Source organism: Abramis brama (assembly GCF_963993115.1).
Source record: "Abramis brama genome assembly, chromosome: 15".
NCBI classification, from domain to species: Eukaryota; Metazoa; Chordata; class Actinopteri; order Cypriniformes; family Leuciscidae; genus Abramis; species Abramis brama.
The window spans coordinates 11,534,064-11,555,785 of record NC_139977.1 but is presented as its reverse complement, the minus strand read 5'-3'; positions in this window follow the sequence as shown (position 1 = coordinate 11,555,785).

Genomic DNA, 21,722 nt, shown 5'->3' with positions numbered 1-21,722 from the left:
ACTACAAACGGCTTGTGCTGAGACACTGCTTATGATTTATGTGCATTAAAAACATAGGAGTGGGTGGATTTTTACGATTAAATGGTGGTCAAGTACACACTCTGCCGACACATTTACTTTCAAACACCATGTAAAAGTGAATTTTGCATAATAGGTCCCTTTTATAGATTTGATGAACACAACAAGAGCACATTCAAATTTAGCACACTTCTTTTTCCACACTGTTATTGTTCACATTGTGTGGCTATTAAAACAGTATTCAAGCATTTACACATTGGCTCCACCCACTTTAATCCAGATTTTTATTTTTATTTTTTATAAGAAAAGTCCGCCACAGGTCAAAATAATTTCCTGGTAATCAAAGTTATTTCTATAAAATGTATTACATATTAGGTGGTTTCTCACCAAAACCAATCGGAGCACTTGCAAATGCATGGACTATTTCTTTGCTGCCATTCTTGGGTGAATTTTTCATTACATTTTTTTTCATTACATTTTTCATTAAAGTCACAATGAATGTATTGCCATTTCATTGAACTCCACAACCAGGTATATTCACTAAATATCTCCATGTGTGTTCCACAGAAAAAAGTCTAATAGGTTTGGAATTACATTAAGGTGAGAAAATAATGAAATTACATCATTTTCACTTTTGGGTGAACTATCCCTTTTAATGCCCCTCAAGAGACCTGTTTTATGACTAGCATTACCTAAAACCCTGACCCTTTACAGCAAATGCTGATTTCGGATTAATATACAGAAGCTACATATTTCCCAGGAGTACATCTTCCCATTTACCTTTGGCTTATCTTAATTTCCATCAATCAGAATGTGTAATCAATATTAGATATATCAGCACAGTCTCTCCATGTGAGCATTAGACATTTTCACATTAGTACAATGTCTTACATAAACGTAACCCAGCGCGCGCTGGCAATCCTCCAGTGACCTTTTAGAGGCTAGTGCTCCACAGAGAGTCTTGGCTCTGCACTCAATCCCAAGTGCTGCCAGGTAAAGTGATCTCTGGGGTTAGAAAATAGACTGATCACGCTTACAAAATGAGCCGTAATGTTTTATTACAAGCGCCACAGCTCTACTCTGAGGCAATGCCAGAATGGAAGAACGCCAGCAGGCACATATTTACCTACAGTAGTTTTGAATGGGACTAGCAGTGCTATTAAGTTGTTCATCACATGCCTAAAGATCTATAGAGATTTACTGGCTCTCTCACAGATTGAAGGTCTTAAATCCTTAAGACCAAAGGAGTAGCTGGTCACAGGACTTCCTGGAAGCTTTGGAAAGTATTTTTTGCATGTTGTCACAATGACATGATAGTTTACAGAGTTTACAGTTTACAGCGTCACTGACACATCATGCCCACTGTCAGTGACGCCTATAGAATTTAAATAAAGTATTGCCGGACATGTGACTCTTCTTAGTAGTTTTCTATCATGTTAATTGATAATTGTTTCCTGTTCACTTTCAACAACCATAAGTCTTACATGACACATTGATTCACCTTCCAGACGATCCATGGCAACTTTTAAGGCATTCAATGTACTCATTCACACATTCCCTAGGAATTGAACCCATGATCATAGCATATAGCACCATGCCATAGATAATTTTAACTACTGGGACAGTTAATGTATGCCACTTCCTTTATAGACACAAGTTCTGAAATATGAACATAAACAATGATATGATATGTTATGTATTCTATTACTGTATCAGTGAGTGCAATGTGTACTTAAAGGGGTCATGGCATGGATTTTTAAAAAAATATTTTAATATGTTCCTTGAGGTTCACTTATAATGTTATTAAAGTTGTTGTTTTTTTGCACAAAAAAACAAAAGACACAAAACAAATGTATATGTGGAAAAACAGTTATTTTCAACCCTCATTCTGACCCTCTGTCTGAAATGGTCGGTTTTTAAGGGGCGGCTTCTTTAAGGCTTGTCATTAAATAGCCACTGTTATGATTGGTTAACATCATTGGATAAGAAACAGTATCAACGCCCGTTATTGCACATGAGTAAGTGTTTTGAAAACATTATCCATAAAATCCTTAATTTACAGACAATTCTAATATATAAGCATTATGAAATAGTTTATTTACAGTTTATGCAGCTGCTGTCAGATCCAATATTGTTGGCAGCTTCATCTGTCAACAAAGTCTCTTTGTGAGCTCTACATTACACTGTGCCTCCAAAACAATCTGCAGTCAAATGCTCCGAACAAACATATCGTCACCTTCCTAAAATAATTGCCTAATTCATTTTTTTGGACAAAAATTTTTTTTTTTTTGCATAAGTCATCTCCTCATGATGCTGGCCACCTCTGGTAAAATCGCCCACATCCTCAGTTGAACAGATCATGCAGTTCTACCCCTGTAGTATAATGGCCTATGTCAAGAGTGTGACTTAGGCTGTTTTATTTTGCCTAAGTCGAAAGACAATGAGACTTTTTTAAAAAACAATTTTACAAGCTTTTCAAGATGGCAGCTGCATCAAGAAGAACGATACGAGATATATTCAATTATTGGTTCCATTTTTTGTGTTTTCTGAGAAACCTGAAAAAATTACTGGGGCAATTATTTTAGGAAGGTGACGATATAATCCTCCGATTGTAACGCCAACGGGTGGATGAAGAAGAAGACGAAGGTCAAGCGAAGATACAAAATACTCAATATTTATTTCCATAGGCAGAATCCAAACAAACTCGAAACAGTGTGCGTGCACAAACAGAGTGCTAATCACACAAACATTAACCAGCAATGAAAAGGAGTGAGAGGGGAACTTAAATACACAGATAATGACAAAGACAACAGGTGACGGTGATGATGATGATGAGGGTGATGAGGAGCAGGTGCAGGTGATGATGACAGAGGATTCTGGGAAGTGTAGTGAAGACACAGACGATGAAGAAGGCGGTGAATGTGACATCGATGAGATCCATGACAACATTAAAAATAAACCATCCACTTCCTGACTGTTCTTGATGCTTGTATCCTTCTGAAGTCTCTACATTTACTACACTTCCATTTACTCTTTTATCTTTTCAGCAGACTTAAAGGGTTAGTTCACTTTTTTTTATTAAATTTTGTCATAATTTAGTCACCTTCATGCTATTCCAAACCTGTAAGACTTTCATTTATCTTTGGAACACAAATTAAGATATTTTTAATGAAACCTGAGAGATTTCTGTCCCTCCATTGACAGTCCACGCAACTACCACTTTGATGCTTCAAAAAGTTCATAAAGAGATCGTGAAACGAATCCATATGAATTGAGTGGTTTACTCCAAATTTTCTGAAGAGACACGATAGCTTTATATGCTGAACAGATTGAAAGTAGGCTTTTATTCACATAGGCCAGACGTGGAACCCATGGACAAGCCTTTATCATGCCTACACTGGCCACACCATTCATTTTCTGGCTGGGACAAAGTATGACTTATAATGCAGCTCCACTCTCACATGATGGAATTTGGGTTCCTACGTACATCTCCAGTTCATCTATGCATGTCTTTGGATTGTGGAGGAAACCGCAACTTATGACGTGAAAACATTCTGTGCAATTATAAGCAGACAGTCTGATACTGAATAAGTACACTGCACATAACTAAACTAACACTGAAATAAATAGCACATCAAGAGTTTTGTAAACTTTTTTTGCTGCACAGGGCATTAGTCCATCGACTAAAAGGTCATTGACCAAACCAAAGGCTGTTTGGTGGACCAACAGATCAATCCTTCGATTCCAATGCTGTCTTAGCCACTAGCATCTAGGCTACTAGCATGTGGTGGCTATTTGCCGAGGTTTCGACTGACAGATAAGGTGTCTGTGTTTTTTAAAATCTCGCAAGACTCAAAAACAGAGCGTGCATATAGTTATAGTCATTGTTCGGCTCTCAATTCAGCAAGGACATAGGCTGACAGAAGTTGCTCATTCATAACAAGACTTCTATTAAAGCGTTTAATGCATATTATTAGCATTAATGCCATTTTCTCACTTCCTGCTTTCCCCATCAGCACTGAAAAAGGCTGATAATATGAACCACAACCACAATAGCTCTTGATCTTTCATCGCAATCACTTCATTGGTGAAATTAGAGTCTCATGATTGTTACTTTTTTTGGTGAAACCCTGCAGAGAAGCTGTTTAGCGAGAGCATGAGAGCTGCTTTATTTCTTCTCATAACTCTGAACTGAATGATGTGAAAGTTGAAGTTGTGGAAGTTGTTGAAGTTGTTGAAATGTTGAAGTGAAAATTGTTTCTACACCATTTTTTAGTGTATAATATTACCTTCATGAAATCATGAGTTGTACATACCAAAATTTTGGCAGATTGTCTAACAATCCAATGGTTAATTTAGTCTAAAATCTATTAAGGTTTTTTTTTTTTAGAAAGAAATTAGTATTTGACTAACAAATATATTTATTTTTGATGAATTTCAATCTAAATATTTGAGAATGGAGAAATGAAGAACTACAATGTTCCATATCAATATTCTTACAACAATCTAAGAAACTAAGTACGTTAGACACAATTAATAAACATGCACAAATAGAGGGAAATCTGATTTCCACAGCATACCTTAGTACAATTTTAAAAATTTTGGTGGAGTATTTTCCTTTAAGGTTTGTTTAGGTGCACTAAAAATGTCAAATTTTTATTTCTAATCTGGTGTAATCTAATGTAATCAGGTTGATTAAATTATAATGTGACCTGATCACATGCAAAGCATGTATTAGGTTACATAAAACATTATGTCAAAATATGTGCACACTGAAACAGTGCAAAGCTCCCATTCAGCTGTTACTTTACAGACAATCCCCTTGGGTGACTATGTACCTTTCACAAGATATTGACTTTTCTCAGTAGCCTGCCTGTGAACTGTCTGAATTAACCTACCCTGCGGTTATGCATGGCTGATTCGTTCATGAATGTCAACAATGATCAAATAATCGTCAGGCTGGATTAAAACCTGATAATGTCAGGTAGAGCTTAAACTATTAAACATATATGCCTCAGCTCAAGCTCAATTATGTCAATATAGAATGACTAAATATAATATCTGACATGTCAAAACTGCTAATAAGCATAGGCTATATGGGAAGCAGTTGAATGAAACACTGAATCTCTTCCGAGACGCTATACGAGGTGAGGTTAATTAGCTTCCTCCATCTCACTGAACACACAATGTTCTAAGTAATGTTGTGCTTAACAAGGATGGCAAATTGCCCTCATCTTTGTATGCAACATCACGCGTGACAAACATGAGATTTGTTGGAAGTAGGGGTTTAAAGCTATACGCTGACACGACTGCTTCAGAATATAGGCTCTAATAAGCATGATGTATGTGATCATGCATTACATTTTTGCAGTGTTCATTTAAAAAAAATATTTACGCTTTGTCCTGCTCAATTGTCAACAGACATATAGTAGACTATACAAAACAAAAAGTCAGAAAATCCCATTAATGTAGTTGTGATGCAAGTCCATGCATTTAACCTTTAAAAAGAGTGGATTATATTGTATACTGGAGGGTTTAACTGGAAATAGCACGAACATGTGTTATACATATAATGTTATGCTGTAACACTAAAGTGTGCTTTTAATGAAAATGCAATGTAATGTTTCATGTAAGTGATGTTCAGGATCACCCGCTGTAACTACTTAAAGGGTTAGTTCACCCAAAAATGTAAATACTGTCATTAATTACTCACCCTTTTTTTTTAAATGAAATCTGAGAGCTTTTTGTCCCTCCATTGACAGCAACGGAAATGGAAAAAGGTTCATAAAGAGATCGTATAAACTAATCCATATGAATTAAACGGTTTAATCCAAAATTTCTGAAGAGACATGATCTCTTTATATGATGAACAGATTTAATTTAGTCTATTATTCACATATAAACATTGTGACAGACCATAAACAGAAGCTCAATCGAACATACTTGATGCTTGAGAACAAAACTCATTGGTTCTTGCTGAAGCTCAAACGTGCTGCGTAACACGAGAATGAACCTCATTGGCTCTTGCTGAAGCTCAAACGTGCTGCGTAACACGAGAATGAACCTCATTGGCTCTTGCTGAAGCTCAAACGTGCTGCGTAACACGAGAATGAACCTCATTGGTTCTTGCTGAAGCTGAAATGTGCTGCGTAACATGAGAATGAACCTCATTGGCTCTTGCTGAAGCTCAAACGTGCTGCGTAACACGAGAATGAACCTCATTGGCTCTTGCTGAAGCTCAAACGTGCTGCGTAACACGAGAATGAACCTCATTGGCTCTTGCTGAAGCTCAAACGTGCTGCGTAACACGAGAATCTGAACATGTTTGAGCTTCGATTACCACAACTGATGTGTGAATTGATAAATGTTTATATGTGAATAAAAGCATAAAGCTCTCAGATTTCATCAAAAAGATCTTCATTTGTGTCCTGAAGACGAACGAAGGTCTTACGGGTTTGGAACGACATGAGGGTGAGTGATATCTTATAAACCTGTAAAGACAGACTGTAAGCTACTGTAAGGTTTAATGCTTTTGCTGAAGCCATCAGGCTGCATTATTTTAACTTATTTTTTTAAATAATCATGTTTAACAGCTGAATTCCTGATGAAAAACTACATTACCCATGATTCTTCAGAGAAATCTCCACCAATCAGAGAATCGCGACAAGTAAATTGAGCCAAAAGAACACTCACACACTCCCATGAAACACTACGAATGACAGTGGCTGCATCTGAAATCACATGCTTCCCTGCATACCAACTCCAGGGTAATGCTAAGGAGATGCGCTTTCCCTTTAAAAACAGTGATTTGGGGGGCCAAAGCGATTCCAGGTAAAAACACTGTTTTTCTATATATACTTTTTTTCTATTCTGTTTTTTTTCTTCTACATTTGTAGATAAACTGCATGTTAAAAATAACTGTAACCTGGAACTTTTTATTTTCTCAATGTAAAATTAAATACAATTGAATTCACGAATAAAAAAAACATTTACAGTTAATTAACCACATTTGTGATTACACTTAATATCAATGCGTCAAAATTTCTGTAACCTGGAACTGTTGTATTTTCTCAATGCAAAATAAAAGAAATATTAATTCAAAAATAAAAGAAGAAAAATCACAAACTCACAAAAGCTCATTATCTGACAGGTGTTTCGGCCAGAAAGCAGGATCGTGCACGGGCTACACTCACCGGCACACATCGATCCGAATGAAATTTCGATCGGATTGAAATGGGTGGTTTATTCCTTTTCTAATCCGATCGAGAGGACATGTAAACACATGATCGGATTGAAAACCTAAACTGAAAGGAAGTGTCAAGAAGTGTCGTCGAACTGCTCGCGCATGTGCAGTACGATAGGAAACTTCCACTATTCATGATGGGGGTCCCGCATTCGAGCAGATGTAATAATAACGTTAAAATCTTAATGGTTATAGACAGGCCATACAATATATGATAGAAAACCACTCACCACTTAAAGCACCAGAGTTTTTGTTCAGTGCTAACTTAAACACCTCTGATTGGCCATTGCATTCAAGAAATCAACAGATATGTTATACACATTATAAATAGAAACATTTGACGCTCTCCAGTTATCATTTGATAGTGGAAACAGAGGTGAATAAAGATGTTTATATTTGGTTGGTAATGTCTCTGCTCTTGCAAGTTTCCAATGGAATGGTGCTGGTATAGTCACATGACAATGACAGATGTAGAATGTGCAGATTACATTCATAATATATAGAACTATGTATTTTTACCAGTATATGTACTGTTTATGTACCAGGATAACAGGTAACCAAGACATGAAGCAGAGACAGGTAACAATGACAATGATCTGACAGTTAACAAAACAAGAGACAATGCTTATATAGACAGATCTAAATAAATAACAGGTGTGCCGGTGCTGATGAGGTAGTAATCAGTTGATCAGTCCAGGCACAAAAAATCAGCACAAAAAAATACACACAAACGGACCACGGTTAGCCAACCATGACAGTACCCCCCCTCTAAGGAGTGGCTTCCAGACACTCCATACCAAACAGAAACAAGAGTCCAGGTGGGTGGAGGAACGGAGGTGGACCTGGGGGAGGGACGGAGGGCTTGAAAACCAAGGCGGAGCCGGTAGAACAGGAAGCCAGACTGGAACCGGAATCCAAGGGGGCGCTGGAGGCAACAGGAACCTAGAAGGAGAGACAGAGATACAAGATACACGGAAGGCCTCACGGCCAGGTTAGAGGGTTCAGTATTCGCCATCTTGGATGAGGCAGAGAGTTCAAAGAGCTCGGGATCGGCCATCTTGGGCCAGGCAGAGAGTTCAAAGAGTTCGAGATCAGCCATCTTGGGTAGGGCAGAGAGACTAGGGAACTCAGGAACGGTCATATTGGCTAAGGCCGAGAATCGATGGAGCTTGGGAACGGTCATGTTGGCTGACCTATAGGGCACAGGAAACTCAGAGGCGACCATCTCAGCTTTGACAGGACTCTCAGGAAATACAGATACATGCCTTATGGTCAGGACAGGGAATTCAGGGAACTCAGGTTCAGCCAACTTGGTCAGAACAGGAAGCTCAGGGAATTTGGACCTTTCAGCCATGACAGGAACTGCCATCTCGTGAACAGACTCGGACGATTCAGCCATCTCGTGAACAGACTCAGACGATTCAGTCATCTCGTGAACAGACTCAGGCGATTCAGCCATCTCGTGAACAGACTCGGGCATGGTGACGGCCATCTTGGGCACTGATTCGGGCAAAAGCTCATGCAGGCTTGGCTCTACAGCCTGCAAAGCTTGGTGCTCACTACTCCCCCCAAAAAATTCTTAAGGTGAGACCTCCTCCTCGATCTCATCTCTAAGGAAGGGAAATCCGCTCCCACACCGTCAAAAACCCTACTCATCTCAGTCGACAACGCTTGAAACGAAGCACATCATGGGTGCCGGTTCTCCCATATAGCAGTTCCCCACAATGCCGCTCGACCAGTAAGTCAATACAAACGCCACTTTAGAGTTCTCCTTCTCGAACATGCTGGGTTGCCTGGACAGATACATATCACACTGATTAATAAAGTCTTTGCAAACGTTGGGCTCACCCGCATATCTCTCCGGGATAAGTAGGTTCTTCTCCGTTCGATCACTCGACTCCGTAGGTCTAAGAGGAACTGGTGGTATGGGTGTCGCGGTAGGACTCTTCAGACCCTGGATCTGTCGCGCCAATTCCTCCATCTGTGTCGCCAGTGCCCGTGCCGCGCTCCTCATCTCGGCGTCTCTCTCCCTATGCTGTTCTCTGCGAGAGGCGTCAAGATTGATAAACTTCAAGAGAGCCGCGGTACTTGCTGCATCCATGTTTGGTCGGATCATTCTGTCACGTATAGATGAGGATGCAAATGCAAGTAACAAATGTAGATTTATTTACACAAATAAACACAAAACAGAAATCCAGGATAACAGGTAACAAAGACATGAAGCAGAGACAGGTGACAATGATCCGACAGTTAACAAAACAAGAGACAATGCTTATATAGACAGATCTAAATAAATAACAGGTGTGCCGGTGCTGATGAGGTAGCAATCAGTTGATCAGTCCAGGTGATGACAATCAGCACAAAAAAATACACACACGGACGGACCACGGTTAGCCAACCGTGACACCCCCTTTGCGGTCGATATGCGCCCTCGATACACACTTTTGCAGAGACTGCAAAAAGTTCTGCAGCAAACTTCTCATCCGTGTAGCACACAGTATATCTTTCTTTAAAGGTTTATAAGTTATTGTAAATGACATCTCAAATGACATCTGGTTACACTATATATATATATAATATATAATAGACAATTAATAATTCTGTTTTACATTGGCTTCATTAATTGATTAAAACAAGCAACACTGTAATAGCACATTACTACATTATAATGTAATATTTCTTATCTATCTGGAGATTTGCTAAATACATATATATATATAATGCGAGGCTTATAAATGAATTCCCATTCTTAGTATTTTATTCAGTTGTGTTGTGAATGACATGCAATTTTCTACCTCATTTTCTACTTTCAGGTGTAGCAAGCTATTTTGAAACCAAAAAAAAAAAAAAAAAAAAACATGAAAGAAAGACTGAATTAAAGAGTGAAAGAAAGGATTCGTCAGATGGCAAATGAATGAATCAAGAACATGGAAGCAAGGCGCGGAAAAGAAAGAAGCACACAGTTTAAGAGACTCTTCACATCACCCTGAAGATAATTTGACTCATCTCCGGAATGAACTGTTTTTAGATCAGTCTGAATGGCCTTGAAAGAAGAGTGGTTAATGCTTTGCACATTGCCAGCAGGTGTTCAGCCTACACACAAAAGCAAAAAGACCAGGAACGGGCCTGTCAGAATATGTGAGCACAGCATCATTAATGAAAACCCTGAAGGGAACACAACTTGCTCTGATCTGGTCTGGTTGTTTTTCTCTCTGTGGATCACATTATGAAATAACATAAAACTAACCCCCATTTAACTACTTACTGTACTGCAGTCTACATAAGCAAATGTCCTGGACTTTATAGATGCTTAAGAGTAAAAATGGACTGTAAACCTGTTTATTCTGTTTATTTTCATTGCCACATTTTATTAAAGGGTAACTCAACCCCTGGTCCACCCACTAATTTATGTTATTGATCACAATTTATTAACTCACCAGGTTCATCAACAATTAAAGGTTATTTAAAAAACTAAAAAGGCATATTTGGACTAAGTAAAATTGAACACTCATGTCTGTTTAATTTATAAGAACTGAATCAATACGTACATCAATATATCAATAATCATCTTTATTAATGCTGTTCAGTGCTGTTCATTGTAAACCATATGGAAGCTTAAATGTTTTGTTATTTCACATTATATGGATTTATTTTATTTGAAACACCTTGGTTCATAACACGTTTACCATACAGACCTTTAACAATGAGCCTCAAAGGCTTGGTAACCAAATAATTCATACAAATCAATTCACATTACATCTTAATAAAAGAGAACCCTGGGACTTTATAAAATTAAAACGCAAATGGTTAAAAATAAAACAACACCCATAGACAAATATAATGAGTAGGTTAAGAAGACAACTGTTAATGAATACATAACCCATATTTACACAATAATATACTTTTACACATTAGACTCTAGTTGGGATTTCAAGAATATGATTGGTTTATAAATAATAATACATTTTATAACATTTCTTTAAAATTATTTAAATAATTTGTACATTTTCTGCTAAAAATGTGAGTATAGATAGTTAATGATGGACTGCATTCCAGCTCTAGTACATACAGTCCCCCCAAAGTACTTATAGTTATAAGAAATGCAAGTTCATACCTATTTTCAAGTCAAGTCAGGTCACATTTATTTATATAGGCCTAGCACTTTATACAATAAAGATTGTTTCAAAGCAGCTTCACAATAAACAATATAAAAGAACAATATTAACGTTGAGCACAATTTCAGCAGCTCTTTCAAAGGCGTTTGTTCATAAAAATCTCTTCTGGTGGAGTGCTGCCACCCTGTGTTGAGTCTTTATAGGCAAAGCTCATTATGAAGTGCTGACTGAGAACTTTTTACTCAGTATGAACCCGTTTATGATAATGAACAAAATCATAATGAACATAATTTTGTTTAAAATATAATATGTGATGTCAAGAGTTATATAAATTAGCTAATACAACAGATAGATAGATAGATAGATAGATAGATAGATAGATAGATAGATAGATAGATAGATAGATAGATATACTTAGGACCATGTGATATTTCAGTTTTTCTTTTTTAATAAATGTGCAAAAATGTCAACAATTCTGTGTTTTTCTGTCAATATGGGGTGCTGTGTGTACAATAATGAGGAAAAAAATTTAACTTAAATGATTTTAGCAAATGGCTGCAATATAACAAAGAGTGAAAAATGTAAGGGGGTCTGAATACTTTCCGTACCCACTGTATCTTATGATTATATGATTTATTTAGACTTTCTTTGACATAAATAATGTTTGTTTGCCTGCGAATCTATCCGAGTCAGTGTAATGTCTTGCAGTGCACACTTTTGTTCACTAAGGTGCACCAGACATCAATTACACTGTAGAACTGATAAACTAAATATATGTATATATTTTTTTGCATTGTATAAATATAATGTAAAAAAAACTTTGAATATCAAATAATCATTAACAAATATCATTACATTACGGTAGCCTAATCAATTAATCTCAAATTATATATTCATCAAGTTTGTTGTATACCAGATTTGATACCTTTACTCGTCCTTTATTATTACTCCTTTCCATAATTTAAGGGTAAAGTCATCAGAACTATAAAATATCACAAATGGACGGAAATTAAATGATGTTCGACAAATCAAAATGTTCGACAAATCAAAACAGTTTTTATTAGCTTTTTCAAACGCTACGTCCAGAAATCAATTAACTGAAATTAAATTTGAACTTTGTACCAAGCACAATTTATTTTAGTCTACACAACATGTCACCCGTATTACACTATCTATCAAGACCACATAGTTTGAGTAGGCCTATTGGAAACCCCCTTTCCCCTTAAGGAGTGTGTGTATATTTTTTTCTGTGAAACAAAAGTTAAATGTATCCTAGGTTTCAGTGACAATGGCATAAATTATAAACCAAGTATGACAAATGTCCAGAGTGTCCTTGTTATTAGATTTTTAACAAAAATGTAATTTGTACCAAGTAAAATTTGTACCATATGTCACTCTGACAAAGCAATTTGCTATTTATACATTTACAGCAAAATCAGAGTACTAGCAGTTTTAGCTTAAAATTAAAAAGACAAGCCAAAATAACAGTAGATATGAATATTTATTAATGAGCAATGCTGAAAATCAGCCTATTTGAAAAATATTGTTAGCTGATGATAACTGGCTAGCTAACTAGCTAGCTGATGATAACTTAAGGTCATTTTTAAATATAAGTCCAAATATTTTTATTGTTACTGATAACACTAAAACTAAAGGTAGCCTACAATTGTTTTGATTTTTCGTAACTGTAACCTCAAGATTGACAGAGAAAGTAAAGATCAATCTGGCAGGCTTGCATATTTATGTACAAACATTAAGGGGAAGAAAGTAGCATTTGTATCAATCTATGCCCCTACAATATTTGAGGCTAATTATTTCCCACATGTAACTAATCACTTGCTTTCATTGATAGACTATTCTCTGATTATTTGAGGGGATATGAATGCGGTGATATTGGATCTTCCTCCTGCAGTAAAGTTCAGCTCAATTCCTCGACTGCGCTTAATGATCTTGTAAAAGCGCTGAATTTGGTCGATGTTTGGAGATCTGGGAACCCCTTGAGTAGAAACTATACCTTATTCTCAACACGGCATCTCTCTTATTCAAGAATAGACTATCTACTGTGCTCCAAGAACTCTTTTGACCAGACAATGATACTACCAGCTTCTTGCAGATCACAGTTCTTTAATGGCAGAATTTGAATGTGCTCCATTTGTTGAAAGATCTCCGCGGTGGCGTTTTAATATCTCTCTTTTACAGAACAGCCAGTTCGCTGAAGACTTCAAAGCCGGTCTGTCTGAATTTCTTTCATTTAATATCCTATATTTGTCTTGGAAGCTACGACAGGTTTTAGGAAAGATTTCTAGCCTTTGCCACTAATGTAAAAAAGACCTTGACCATTTAGAAAAAGAATATCAAACACTTGAATTGTCACTAAAATCTTCATTCTCTCATTCACATTTTAAGACGCTTTAGAACCTTAAAGCTGAATTGAATGATCTTTTGAGAAGGAAAGCAGAATTTGTGATTCACAGAACCAGACAGTCCTATTATTTCAGTGGTGCCAGACCTAGCAAACTTTTAGCCTTGAGATTGAAGCAAAATCAGGCGAAAGCTACACTGAAAAAATTAAGCACCCTTCTAAAGGACTGGTTAGCAAAGAAATTAACTCCTCATTTTCTGATTTCTTTTCTAAACTCTATACATCCGAACTTAATCCCACAAGTCCAAGTTGTACTGCCTTTTTGCAGTCTCTTACTCTACCTCGACTTAGTCATGAGGAAGCTGAATTTTTAGGACAGTCAGTTTGGAGGAACTTAAAGGGACGTTAAGGCAAAGCGCCAGGCTTAGATGGGATCCCGGCAGAATTATTTCTTAAATATTTTGATCTACTCTGCCCTGTCTTCCTGACGGGCATCCACGCGGCAGTAGAGGCTGGGGCCTTTCATCCACAGATGATTACGGCACCTATCTCGCTGATACCCAAAAAAGGGAAAGATCATTCGGATTGTGCAAACTACAGACCCATTAGTTTGCTAAACACCGATATAAAAATGTATGCCAGAATTCTGGCCTTGCAACTGCAGCGGTATCTGAATTCATTAGTCCACCCCAGATACTGAAGGTATTTGAAAAGTTCAGAAGGCTCTCTGGGTACAAAATGAATTGGGATAAATCCTCTTTGCTTCCACTTAATAGTATGGCTAAGAAAGTTAGACTACCATGCAATATTTCCATACAAACTTCAATAAGTTACTTAGGCAATGTTGTTCATTCTTCCCTCCATGGTATACCTGATGCCAACTATCTACAAATTCTAATTAGGGTTGAACAAGATCTCCAAAAATGGACCTTGTTGCCACTATCATTACATGCCAGAATAGCATGCCAGGGGGGGTGGGGGGGTGAGATTGGTAGGTGGGTAGTTGATTTCAGTCGTGTTTTCATGTTCTCATTCTGGCATGTTTATTGTCAAAAAACGAAAATATGATCAAATAAAAATCAAATAAATAATAAAGTCAAAATTGCAAGATATAAACTCGCAATTGCAAGAAAAAAAGTCTGAATAGCTTGTTTATTTCTTGCAATTGTGAAATTATAACTTGCAATTCTGACTTTATTACACACAATTGCGACTTTAATCACGCAATTCTGACTTTATATCTCGCAATTCTGAGAAATAGAATTCTTAAATAGAAATAGAAAAATTCTTCAGAATTACGAGATGTAAACTTGCAATTGTGAGATAAAAAGTCATCTTTTGTTATTCCGTGGCGTTTTACCCCACAGACTACCCAGTGGGCATTTGATGTCAATTTAACATCAATACGACATCATCATTGATGTCAAAATTACGTCACGAAATAGGTCAAAAATGAAAGTCATATTGACGTCTAAGTGTCAATGTCAATTTGATGTCAAGATTTTGACCTCTGCTGATGTTATTTTGATGTCATGCTTTGTTTGTTGGTATTTTATGTCAATTCAACATTTATTTGACGTCAAGATGTCATGATGTTGTAAACTGATTTTTCTTTAAATAGAAATTTAACTGATTCTATCTTAAATTGATCAATTGCCATTTCATATTTATACTGTGATCTTATTTCATTTGAGTCCACTAAAAATTTTTTTTTCTAAAAAATGTAATTAATTTAAATGAGTTAACAAAACATCGATTTAACTCAATCCTCTTGCAGATAAGTGTTAGTTAACAACAGCACTCATGAATGAGTTGAAGAGTATTGAAGACCTTAACAAATAGATCATCAATGCATCAACAAGTACACAATCACTGCCTGTTAAATAAAGCAACATGCAACATAACATCCGTGTTTCTCTGCTCATCCAGAACTGAAGCACAGGCTCTACTCTTCAGCACAATGGTGACCTACAAGCCTCAACAGAAACTCTTTAAAGGTCCCATTGCATGGATTATTTTATTATTTTAGAATGTTTCCTGGGGTGCCCTTATAATGTTAGTATGTTTTTTAGATCAAAAGTTGTTACAATTTAGAAAATAAAAGGCATATTTCCTAGCCTGATTTTAGCCTCTGATTTGAACACTCTGTTTGAAGGGGCGTGTCTGCTGTGAGACTTCAGTGTAAACGCCCACTGCTGTGATTGGCTGACATGCTTGCATATGAAATATCTTTTACTTTTACAGCTATTATACGTTTTTACTATTACAGCTATCACAGATTAACGAATCGTGAGAAGTTTTTTAAGTATTTAGATCTATTCCCATCACATAAAAGGTTGCAGTGATCCCGGTGGGCATTTGATGTCAATTAAACATCAATATGACATCAACATTGATATCAAAGTTACGTCACGAAATAGGTCAAAAATGAAAGTCATATTGACGTCTAAGTGTCAATGTCAATTTGATGTCAAGATTTTGACCTCTGCTGATGTCATTTTGATGTTATTTTGATGTCATGCTTTGTTGGCATTTGATGTCAATTCAACATTTATTTGACGTCAAGATGTCATGATGTTGCTGTCATTACAGTGTTAAGCTTTGTTAGCATTTGATGTCAATTCTACACCCAGCAAACACAGTACGTCAATGTGATGTCAGGAAGACGTTGGACTCCAACTAATCCAACGTCAGTCAGACGTCACCAGGGCTGGACTGGTAATCTGGCATACCGGGCAAATGCCCGGTGGGCCGACGTGCTTTTTGGGCCGATACATCTCATACTTTTTTTTTTTTTTTTTTTAAACGGCCCATAAAACTCGTACATCGGCGGCCCATTCGTTTTGTTTTGTTTAATTGACGGCGCTGGGTTAGTGCCGGTGTAATGCATTGGTCAAAAAAAAGTAAGCGTTAGTTTTTTTTCCACTGACAGACCGGCCCATGAAACGCGTAGATCAGCGGCCCATTGGTTCTTTTCTTGATTGACACTGGGCTGGCCCAATCACAGCTTTAAAAACCTCCCCCTTTGGGCTTTGAGTTAGCGTGCAGTGTCAAGTGTGTATCTGTCAAAATAGTCTGAGAGATGGAGAAGAAACGCATGGAATGTGCAGAGAAATAGCGTGTAATAGAAATAGCAGACGCTGTAAAATGTGTCAAAATATATATGTTTTCTGCAGCAGCAGGACCTTCATCAGCTCCAGTGGCTGATGAGGAGGATAGTGAGGAGGATCAGGGGAGAGATGAGAAAGTGTAGAGTCCGCGCGCGGTAAGCAGAACTACTTTCAAAACACTTTGGCTATGAGTGTAGGAACCCATTACCCAGTTACGCATTATTTCCACATCTGCATAGTTGACGATTACAGAAGTTTACTAGAAGTTTAATGAGACGCGTTTTTATCCATGTTTTCCGCCAAAATAAAAGCTTGATGCAGTTTCCGTCAAAATAAAAGATCATGTGCTTATCTCTTTCAAGTTTAGAAATTAGTACAAAACTAACTATGAAAGTTTTCTTTATTTTTCAGTGCATTTGTTTTACAATATATGGCTATTAGGCTACTGTCATGAGATTAATATTATATAACTATTATTATGTAGTAATATAGACAGACACTGTTACTAAAAGCGGTTTGATTTTTTCTTTGTTATATTTGCACACTGAATATGGGTTGGAGCTTTTAATTTTGAACCCTCAAACTGCACCAGATTGATGAATTTAACATTAAAATGCACAAAATTTTCTTAGGGGGAGCAATTGCCCCCAAACCCCCCTAGAAAGACTGAGGTCCATACACAACAGTTTTACCAAAAATCCTGTGAGAAACACTGGTATTGCTATGCCAATGCAGCTTTTATAGCTTGTTTTTTGGATGCATCACTGTGGAGTATAGTTCAATTGTATTAATAAATGACAATTTTGTACTTATTTCATCTGTTAACTCTCATTACATGGCATTAGTGGTTTTTATGAATAGGAGTTGAACAAAAACATTTTCAAGGGCATGCAAAGATGGGTGGTGTTTATGATCATGTAGTGGGCCATGTCTGGGCCAAAATGCCAGGGCCGATTTTCTGTCCCAGTCCAGCCCTGGACGTCACATTTTGGTTGAAAATGAAAGTCAGGTTGACGTCTAAACCCAACGTTTGTTTGGCGTCAAGCTCCAACGTCAGACAGATGTTGAATTTTGGTTGGAATAAGCACCGCAAAAAAATTTGACATGCATGGCAGCACAGCTTATCTGTGAAAATCTCAGCAGAGGAGGATTAAACAACACAAACAGCATTACCAGCTTCACTTATTACTAACCTGAGGGTTGTTCCATAAAAGACGCTTAGAAAAGAGGGGATTAAACTCCAAAACCGGACTTGAATGAGCCTAACAAATAAGTTGGGGCTAAAGTGGTTCCATAAAAGGTAATTGAAGTTCACGCAATCTCACTAATTTGATCCAGGTTTATCTAGTCTAGATAATTGCGTGTGCACGCGTTTCTTAAGCAGCCCTAGAGGTCGATCGTGGATCAAATCGATCCACCATCAAACAGCGTATATTTTGTGCTGTTTTATGCGTTTGTGACATGTTTTTTTCCCTCAGTGCAGAACTTACATTTTACAGTTATACTCTCCATCTGTAAATGTTAGAAAGTCATGCAAATGTATCCATTTTGCTGCTAATCTTCATATTGAACGAGCGCTGCTGCGCGCCAAATAGGAGCACAATAATTCTGACTAAACATTTTGCTTGGAAAATTAATATGCGATATTTTATAACACTAGAAATATCTTCTAATTATAATAATTTATCTTTAGGATGTTGGATAAGTTGCCGTAAACTTCTAGCGAACAGAAGTACTTCAGTGAACAGAATAAGTAGCCTAATTTTTTAAGAAACTAAATATATAAAGATACAAAATATAGTTTTGGGTATAGGACCTATGCTACTTAATAAAGATGATGTATACTTATTTAGAATGCTGAGAATTACAGCTTTTAATGCAATAATTTTTTGGAGAAAGCAAGAATCCCCAGTTTTAAATGAGTAGATTTAGTTTCTAAAGTAGCCTACACTATGGAGAGGATAACATGAAATTAAGAGCAAATGTATACATTTTGAAAAGATATGTGCAACTCTAAAATCAAAGAATATTCCATAAAATAAAGGAATATATATTAGCCTGCATTAACTACATGTTTATATAAGCCTCCCTCCCTTTTATTTCTAGTTATTTGTTATTTTATTTATTTACTTATTTAATACTGAATATTTGATATTCAAATAATATTACTTGAATAACTATTAGGAATTATGTGTCATTATAAGAGTTTGATATAAATATGTGAATGTTAAATTTTTATTAATATTTTTTTATTGTTTTTTGTCTTTTCCCCCTTAAATCATATGTAAAAGTGTCTAACTATGTACTTTTTGGTTATTGTTCTAATCATGTGTTTTTTAGGCTATGTGCTGGTGGGTATTATCACAAAAGAAAAAAAGTAGAAGGAAAAATAAGGAATATTTATTGGGGGAAAATATGATGTCTTTAAAGGAACTGTCAATTTGTATAATTGTGTTAAATGTAATTATTTATTTTTAATTTTGTGATTTTAACTTCTGCTTTAAAAAGCTTTTTTTTTTAGATTGTGTTCTAATGTTCTTCTAATAATCATAAACGTACTACAGCTGCCAAACAAAACCAGAGAGAAATGTATTCATAAATCTTTAAAACAATCTAATTAAATCTTGGGCACAAAACATTCAGCCAGTAAAAAAAGAAAACCTGTAGTATATATATTGTATTTATCTATCTATATATCTATATCTCTCTCTCTCTCTCTCTCTCTCTCTCTCTCTGTACTGTATATATATATTGTCTAATTTATCATTGTAGCCTTATTTAAGTTGATTTTCTGTATACTGTTTATTTATTTTTGGACTAATAGTGGTTAATAAAGTCCAATAATGGTATGAGAGAGTGTCAGTGGTAATATCATTGTGTTCTTCTTGGTCAGTGTTAGAGGATCTGTGTAACAGCTGAGGCTTAGCCTGACAGTTAGCCTGAGAAAATTGTATACTATAAAGTCAAGAGTCCAACTAAAGCAAACGCTAACCAACATCATGGTGACTTTAAAATACAACTATTGATTTCATTAAAATGGAAATTAAATAAAGTAAATCTGAGGGTTGTTCCATAAAACAAGATTAGAATACAAGCCAGGCTTATTTTGGTTAGTCAGACTTATTGTCGGTGGATTCTGTTTCATAAAGCAAACTTAAAATAGTTCAAACTCAGTTACCCTGGCAACTTATGCTGGGAAACTAGCCTGGTCCAGGGCAGGCTAACTGTCAGGCTAAGCCTCAGCTGTTACACAGATCCTCTAACACTGACCGACAAGAACACAATGATATTACCACTGACACTCTCTCACCATTATTGGACTTTATTAACCACTATTAGTCCAAAAATAAATACACAGTATACAGAAAATCAACTTAAATAAGGCTACAATGATAAATTAGACGATCGATAGATAGATAGATAGATAGATAGAGATAGATAGATAGATAGATAGATAGATAGATAGAATATATATACTACAGGTTTTCTTTTTTTACTGGCTGAATGTTTTGTGGCCAAGATTTAATTAGATTGTTTTAAAAATTTATGAATACATTTCTCTCTGGTTTTGTTTGGCAGCTGTAGTACGTTTATGATTATTAGAAGAACATTAGAACACAATCTAAAAAAAAGAAGCTTTTTAAAGCAGAAGTTAAAATCACAAAATTAAAAATAAATAATTACATTTAACACAATTATACAAATTGACAGTTCCTTTAAAGACATCATATTTTCCCCCAATAAATATTCCTTATTTTTCCTTCTACTTTTTTTCTTTTGTGATAATACCCACCAGCACATAGCCTAAAAAACACATGATTAGAACAATAACCAAAAAGTACATAGTTAGACACTTTTACATATGATTTAAGGGGGAAAGGACAAAAAACACTAAATAAATATTAATAAAAATTTAACATTCACATATTTATATCAAACTCTTATAATGACACATAATTCCTAATAGTTATTCAAGTAATATTATTTGAATATCAAATATTCAGTATTAAATAAGTAAATAAATAAAATAACAAATAACTAGAAATAAAAGGGAGGGAGGCTTATATAAAAATGTAGTTAATGTAGGCTAATATATATTCCTTTATTTTATGGAATATTCTTTGATTTTAGAGTTGCACATATCTTTTCAAAATGTATACATTTGCTCTTAATTTCATGTTATCCTCTCCATAGTGTAGGCTACTTTAGAAACTAAATCTACTCATTTAAAACTGGGGATTCTTGCTTTCTCCAAAAAATTATTGCATTAAAAGCTGTAATTCTCAGCATTCTAAATAAGTATACATCATCTTTATTAAGTAGCATAGGTCCTATACCCAAAACTATATTTTGTATCTTTATATATTTAGTTTCTTAAAAAATTAGGCTACTTATTCTGTTCACTGAAGTACTTCTGTTCGCTAGAAGTTTACGGCAACTTATCCAACATCCTAAAGATAAATTATTATAATTAGAAGATATTTCTAGTGTTATAAAATATCGCATATTAATTTTCCAAGCAAAATGTATATTTTAGTCAGAATTATTGTGCTCCTATTTGGCGCGCAGCAGCGCTCGTTCAATATGAAGATTAGCAGCAAAATGGATACATTTGCATGACTTTCTAACATTTACAGATGGAGAATATAACTGTAAAATGTAAGTTTTGCACTGAGGTTTATCTAGACTAGATAAACCTGGATCAAATTAGTGAGATTGCGTGAACTTCAATGACCTTTTATGGAACCACTTTAGCCCCAACTTATTTGTTAGGCTCATTCAAGTCCGGTTTTGGAGTTTAATCCCCGCTTTTCTAAGCGTCTTTTATGGAACAACCCTCCGGTGATGTTGGCTGTTTATTGATGATGACGATG